At 37.7% G+C, this 8,143-nt stretch overlaps 1 long non-coding RNA gene across 1 annotated transcript; it reads left to right on the top strand.

Annotated features, from left to right (window-relative positions):
* The first annotated feature begins 2,788 nt into the window (after nt 1-2,788).
* LOC122832391 lies at nt 2,789-4,675 on the top strand. Its single transcript, XR_006370838.1, has 2 exons — nt 2,789-2,863; nt 3,975-4,675. It is a non-coding gene; the product is annotated as an uncharacterized LOC122832391 (long non-coding RNA).
* Nucleotides 4,676-8,143: the final 3,468 nt, after the last annotated feature.

Genomic DNA, 8,143 nt, shown 5'->3' with positions numbered 1-8,143 from the left:
GACCAACAGGTTCCAGGAGTTTACCGTAACAGAGATCACAGCAGGCCATTCCTGTTACAACACATGACAAAATAGTAAAACACACAAAGCAGCCTGAGAAGTCAAAATACGTACGGAACTTTTCAAATTATTGACATATTTTAAAAAGGATGTTACAATTTTCCAATGGAAAACTAAAAAAATCCAAAAGCAATATGAGAATGATGCTATTTTTTAAGATGCTCAGTTAAATTCAGTGTAGACTTAGAGTGTGTGATTCCAAAACAGCAGTGAAACTGGAAATTCTGCTGTGAGGAAACAGCTGATGGAGGAGGAACTATAGGCTCTCAGCTCAGATGTTTGCATGCAGCTCCACTAAATCTGCATGAAACCAGAGTCCCTTTTATGAACACAGCATGCCCTCCACTACTCTTCTATGAATGACACCGGCATGTTTTTCTAATTCTCCTGTAGTGTTAATGTTTGGAAGTAGAAGGGCTTCCATTCATGGCCTCTGCCCCCCGGGTCCCTAACCTCATGCATTGCTCAGCTCGACCCCTGACCTCCTACAGGGAGGGCAATTTAATCTGAACTGCACCCTAATCATGATCAATAACATATTCCAAAAAAAAAAGAAAAAAAGAATAGGAATCTGGATATCTGGATATTCATGCAAGTGAATCATTTCTCCGGGGAAATTCCATTTTGGTTCTTTTGTGAGTTAGGACTCTAAATAGGTCTTGGGCCTATTAGTGATGGGTCCCCTCATGGTAATATGTTTTAATGAGCATGGCTCCCAGGGCAAGAGAACACTTTTTTTCAGGATGAGAGCTTAATGGGTCATTAGACAATCTGTGATGTTTATTGACTGTTGATGAAAGTTTTTTCTCCCGAATATTTAAATGAATTTTGATACAGTTTTGGTCTGACTATGACAGCAGCCCAGTTTCCACTACAAATATGCATAAAATGTTCCACTAATGTTAAAAAAAAAATATTAAAAAATACACAAATTGGGAATTGTGATGTTTGCATTAAATAAGAAATGCAATTAAAATCACACATGAACAAGTTTGCTCACGAGACGTCGTTAAAAAACATGCCCTGCCATGATCATCCAACTACTTCCTGTCATCTTCTTCTTCGTGGTTTGCACCAGTTGCAGCATCCGGTGGTGTATTGAATGTTTCTTGTGATGCGGGAAAAAATTTTCCATTGCAAATTTGTGAAGTAAAGCAACTGTGACGTGGTCAGAGAACCACCTCATCCTAGTGGCAAGTCTTTTTATTGAAAGTGTGTTTTATTTTTTTAAATTGGTTTGTTTCCATGAAGTACATTTATTTTCCAAATGTCAAATTGTGCAGTTATACGGTCAGTGAAAACGTAGCTCCCATAACAGCTTTTTCAAAAAAAAAGTAAAAAGTATCAAACATGGACTGCAGAGGCATGCAGGACATCCGCCATCTTGCTACCGTTCATGACGTGTTTTTTGGATGATGACGCAGGTCTTAACAAAACACAGATTATTTGAGGCACGCAAACAGAACCTGTTCTGGGAAGGGAGTTTTTTTAGTCGATACAAGTTATGTGAACGGTTACTGGTCTGTTTACATACTTATTGCATTGAAGCATCACCACAAAAATGTGAGAGTGAAGGTTTTACCAGAAAGGTTGTAGCAGTTGACGTCAATCAACTACAGCATACTAGCTAGATTAACCCTTGAAACTCAGACATAAAATGTGACATCATGAACTAATTTGTGATTGCATCTTTGCTTTGTGAAATTCTTGATCAAACTGTGCAGTGCTCAGTTCATTAGTAAGGCTGGGGGCCAACAGGTGATGTAATAATGTGAGGGGAAGGTCTTCTTCTTGAAGAGGGACAAGAAGAAGACCCACTTTGCTGGGAAATTCTGTTCTATGTTGTTTTCTATCCATCTTATTGTTCTTTGCTGTGAATGATTTCAGAAGCAGGTGAGTGTTGGACGATGGTTACTTCATTTCTTCATTACTAAGGAGCATTTGGTGTCACGGTTTTTGTGCACTATATCTCCAGTCTCAGAACTCGTCTTGATGTAAATACTTACCTTCCAAGAGATTAAAGAAGTCACGTCATCTGTTGAGACAAGACACAGCAAAGTGGCAAACAAACAAAGGCAGCAGGAGCTGATTCCCTGTTTGACTTCGTCAGTGTTAAGTCACATGTTTTATTTATCTATAGTTTTTTTTTCACCATTCATAATTTTTTTATATTCTATCTTCGACTTTATTTACACCTGGGTGACACAATCTATATTCAGTATATAACTGTATAAACCACATGAACTGTCAGACCTAATTCTTTGATTAAAGTATGAATGTTGAACTGCTAACAGGATTGTTTTTTTTTTTCAAATAAAATAAATATTTTCTCCTGTACAAACTAAAGTAATTTAACAATCCATCGATAGTATCATCAGACTCTCTTTATCTAACCAGAGCAGTGTAGCTATAGTTCAAAATGCTGGTCTGTCAAGAGCATAAGGCGCTTTCAAGCCTCTTCTCTAACTCAAACTTTGACCCAGTTTTTGACCCAATGTTTGGTTAAACCTACTAAACATGGCTGAGCAAGGTTTGTTGTGCATAATAGTTTTAATTGCTCACGTTTTTCTTGTGCCCTTCAGTGGCTTTGCAATGCAAAGTGCGTTTGGTTGGTTTTGTGTTTAGACAGCGCTATTCAAAACATGGACAGGTGACCTGACCTCAATATAATCATCAGCCTGACTCTATCTAGGTTTGTGGATGGAAATGAGCTGACCTGCTGTCAGAACAACTTTATCTGATGAAGTAAGTGTTAGTTGATGTTATAAGCCCTGTACAGTACTGAACAAACCTTAAGACTCATGTAAGTTTGATTTTACATTTTTCTATTAGGAAATTGTTTGTAAAATTATTGCCATAAATGGTTTTGCTAAGTACCCAAGTTGTATATGTTTTATTTGTACTAATTTACTAAGGACCTGGTTTAACTGTGTTATGCATTAAGTACGAGTTTCAACCAAAACAGAAAAATACTTTGTAAAAAATTACATACATATTTTCCATATGGGTTCACTCTTTTTTATTTATCTGGTAACATTTGGGCAAAAAATAAGCGGTGACAGTTAGAAATCAACGACCTGATGAGCACTGCGATACATTACAACCTCCGGCTAACTATTAGCTGCTAACTGTTAGCAGCTGCTTTGGAGTCTTGTATCATTACTGAAAAAGGTCTGTCTCTGAGTTTTTTATGTTTCTGAAGTTTTGAAGTTTTCACTGTGGCTTTTACAGAGTCTTCAAAACATGGTTTGGGATTTTGGTCAACTGTTTTGATTGTGAAAGTAAAAAATGAGCATTGTCAGCTCATGAAAAGCACTAGAATCACTTGTTTTACGTGACTGGCTACAACAAAACCAGGAAGTCAACATTTTGACTTCCGATTTGGAAAACCACCAAAACTGCTGTTTAAGGCACAAGATTCTTCATGATTCCAACTAGTATATTATGCAAAAATAGTTGGCTAAAAATGAAAATAAATAAATAAAAAAATAAAAAAATAAAAACCACTATTTTCTCAAAAATGTATAACTTTTATCTTTTTCCTCCGTCTCTGATGTGCTGATTTCTTCCTGGTTTAGCCGTGGCACATCACATATTTTGTTACAGTAAGCTCCATGTATTGTGACATAACTATAACATAAGTTGCAATACAGTTCAGAGGTTTAGACCTTTTGGATTCAAGCAAACTTTATGCTCTAATCTCATGAATTATCTTTGATAAGCTTTTTTGGCCTAAATCATCTTTATCCAAAAAGAGAGGCTGGGTTTTTTTAAACACATATCCAAGTCACTTTAGTTGATATTTTAAATCATTTTTAGTTTGAAAACCTTGTTTTTCCAACAACAATGAATGTGAATGTGGATCTTTCTGAATGATCAACCTCCTCCCTCTTTGTCTGTCTTTGGATGGTCAGTAGACATGGTGGAGGCCCCCCAGTGTGAATCCATAACTGTCTGATCGAAGGTCATTCGGACTGAGAGCCCGGCACCTCTGTGACGGACAGGCCACACACAGACAAGCATGCTGCGTTGGAGAAAAATTTGAAAAACCTCATGCGCAGATACAGTTGCTGACTGCGGCTCCGGCGGGACTGGAATGCAAGCCATTGTTCCGAGAGCCATTTAACAACAATGGGGAGATCCAGGACAGTTTGCAGCACAATGCCTCCACGCTGCTCCGTGCAGAAAGCCTCTCTGCCGCTCGCTGCTGCGGCACCCTGCTGGGCTCGGTGAACTGCTTGGGAAACGGGTCGCTTGTGCAGCTCATCCATTAAAGACGTTTTCCAACAATTACTCTGATGGCACTCATGTTATGACGGCACCACTGAAGCACCACCCAAGCAGACTTTTCTGTTAGATTTGTGCTGAGAGTTTGGAAAGTTTAATCTGTTGCAGGGAATCTGCACCAGATGTCTTTAATTATTATGTATTAAAGAATTATCTCCTTTGAAGAGCACATGTCTCCTCACATACATGAACGCTAAATTTTCCAGATAAAAGGTTTTTGTCACAAGCTTTCTATATTACTGTAGAGACTCTCACATAAATTAAGCTGTATGCTAAACCTACTCTTGACATATTTGGCTTTAAAGCACTAATAAATCAAAGTGTGTAATCAATTGTAAAGGGTTTTTATTTGAAAGATATTAATTTGTGTAGCGCTCAGTTAGTATAAGCAGCTTGTAGGCCAACTTGTTTCAGGCCTGACTGTTGGTCAACCATTTTTATTAAACAGAATATTCTCCAACAAGGGAAAGAAAAAAATATCTAATATTATTTGTTATGCTAGCCCCAACATTTCATGTGTACAAGGGTTAGGAATCCACTTAGTGTTAATCGAAATTGAAACATGTTTGTGATAAATCGCAATCCTTTGTTCTATATTTTCCAATTTTGCCGAACAACACATTACAAACATCCAGACCCCCAAAAAAAAACAAATTTACAAGACTGATGGAACATTTTCTGTTCCAAAAAAATTGCATTTATTTATTTTTTGGTATCCTTTGTTTTACCAGGAAAGTTGATTGAAAACAAACTCTAATTTTCAATAACAAACTACTCAGAAAACACCAAAACATCAAACAACAGAACAAGATACAGCAGAAAACAAAAGAATATCATAAAACAAAGAAGAAAAAAAAGCATATTCATATTGACTAAATGCAGCGCATTTTCAGAGCTGCAGTTTGCAAGCGTCAGAGTTTCTTCCTCACAGAGCAGCCCTCCCTGCTCAGCTCCTCCAGACTAGCCAGCAACAATTAGCAAACACCTGGTGGAACTGCACATCTGCTGAGCTCATTATATGAGCTGCTTCTCAGAAATGCTGATAAAGTGCTGTCAAAGGTTTAAGAGAGGAACCATAATGACTTCCTGGAGGTGGGGTTTTAGAAAGAGCAGGAGCTTCTTAAAGAGACAGAGACCCAGTTTAAAGGTGCTAAAGTATAAAGTCAAATTTCTTGTAAGTTATATTTGGGTTTTAGAATAGTTTTTTGATGTAAGAAAGTGTGAAACAATAAAGTGGTATGAATATTTTCTAGTGAAAATGTAAAAACATCTTTTTCTGGCTACATAGTGGTGTGAATGTTTATTAAGTGGGCTGCAGTAAGAAGGTCCTAGATTTGAATCCTGGTGTTATTTGACACAGGTAAACATCCAACTCTACAAACCTTAGCTGAACCCTTGGATTTAGTAAAGTTAGGCCACATTTTTATTTAATAATTTTTTTTAGAACACAACTTTGTATCCTTTTGCATCACTTTAGGGAAGAGGTTTTGTACTGTGGTGTGAGAATGCGGAACCGAGTTCAACAAAAACATCCTCAACAACGGGTCAATGACTGTCTGATATGAGAGAGTGACTAAACCTGCTGGAAGAGAACTGGAAAGAAGTTAGTTGTCAGTGGGGATTTCTCTCAACCCGTTTCCATTTGCTCAACAGTGAGGTCTGCAGCGCTGTGAGGAGGAAGTGGTTCCATCTATCAGCGCGCACGCTGGGTTCAAATCTGCATCACTGCAGATAAAGTCCTGTTTATCAGCAGCAGGTTGGAGAAAATATGATGAACAAGGAAACTGGCCTTAGAATTCTTTATTTGCTCACCTAGACCTGATCTGCATATGCAAGCATCGCTAACAGTGGCTGCCTTTCCTTTACACATGAGCGCAAAATTTTTGTCAATATCCCACTGATGTCAATAAAACACAATTTTACAATTGCGGGGTTTACATTAAATAGAAAGTGTCATTAAAACCACATGTGAATGTTTTTTCACACGACATCATTACAAAACATTCATTACCACGTGTTTTTGGAAAATATACCAATTTCGATCTGACAAAACCAAAACAAGTGCCTCATACGAGCTCCAAAACATTTTATTAAAAAAATGGATTTTTGTTTTTTAATCAGTGTGTTTCTACTAAGCAAATTTATTTTCCAAATTTCAAATTGTACAATTGTATGGTCAATGGAAACACAACTACGAAAACAAAGCTTTTCACATTCTCTCCTAATTTCCATTTTACCTAAATGAGTCCTGATACCGAGTACTTAGTGGGTTATTATGTGGTAAAGTGAGAGAACTTTATAGGGGCTTTGTGTCCTGCTGAATAAAAACAGAGTCTGGAGTTAAAAGTGCAGTGGTGTAGCATTACACACAGAAAGTCCCAGAGAAAAACACACCTGATTTAGAAAAGGAAAGTGAACGTGGATAGCTTCTGCTTTACTTCTGTAAACGACAGTAGAAAGTGGCTGCGGATCCACACAAGCGGCGAAACGCAATTCGAGAAAGGACATCAGTTGAATTTTAGAGTAAAAGAGAAGTGAACCCTCAAACAGGTAGTAAATACAGGTCCCTATGCCCACAACTGCACTTTATGATACTACAACACCTGCATGAAGATGGTAAAACAACAAAGGATGTGAGTCATAAGGAGATATGTATTAGACACTCTCATGTATTCCTTTTTCTTTTTCTTTATGAGTCACCACTTAAGTGTGGCAGTAGAATGCAGCCTAACAATAGAACCACGTGATAGAGACCTGGAAGCAAAGACTGAAAGTCACATGAAGGCCTACCATACATGGGGTGTGTTTTGGTCATGTGTGAGTGGGCCGGTTTAGGAATGAAAACAAAAGGTCAACGCACACTGATTGAAAATGTTGCAAAATATTCACCTTTATATTAGATAGGAATGCTTGTTTTGAAATTTAATATTGCAATAACATCAACTGGGCACTTTATGTTGTAGCTTTCCATTCAGGCATATAGATGAGTGTGAAACCATTACAATGATGAAGAAAGGGAAATTAATATTTAAATCTGCTATTGTTGTTGGTGCCAGACAGACCGGTGTGAACTACTTCTGATTCACTGGGATTTTTATTCTTGGGTTTACAGAAAAGAGTGTGAAAAAAAAAGAAGTCTTGTGATTGGAAGTCGTGTGGACAGAAATGCCTTTTTGTTGTCGGAGACAAGAGAAAAAATGACATTAATACCTAATTGTTCCAACCAAGGTATCCTGAATGTGTGACTACAAAGCAGTTCAAAATTGGAAGAAGATGGGCTACAGCAGCAGAATGCCTCACCAAGGGGCCACTCCAGTCAGCTAAAAACAGGAACCTGAGACCGCAGCCTCACTGAAAATGGAGCTGAATGGGAAAATGCTGCCTGATGATTTGTTTTTTTAGTCATGCTGGAATCACAACAGAGATGGTGACTCAAGTTCATGCTCTGTTTTGAGTCACAAACACTTGACTCAGTCTTGCTGTCTGAAGTCATGTTTTTAGTATTTTTTTATATGCATCATGAAAAATGGTATTAGAAAAGGTTGATATAAACGGCAAAATTTAAGACAAAAAAAAGATTTTACGCTCGTTTGAGTTGGTTTTTGGCTTTTTCCAAAAACAGCAGATTTGCTGAGGTGGAGATGGAAACCCCCATTTTCTGAAAAAGTCAAAGCTGAAAGCTGAAATCCATTTTTTTGTGTGGTTGTTTGCACTATTAAATAAATTTGACCAAAATCAGACTTCAGTGTGGGAGGTTTGCGCACTGCTAACAAAATATTCCTCAGTCTATTGAATG

The sequence above is a fragment of the Gambusia affinis genome, linkage group LG01 (genome assembly GCF_019740435.1).
Source record: "Gambusia affinis linkage group LG01, SWU_Gaff_1.0, whole genome shotgun sequence".
Classification (NCBI taxonomy): domain Eukaryota; kingdom Metazoa; phylum Chordata; class Actinopteri; order Cyprinodontiformes; family Poeciliidae; genus Gambusia; species Gambusia affinis.
This window is presented reverse-complemented; position numbering and strand designations above follow the sequence as displayed.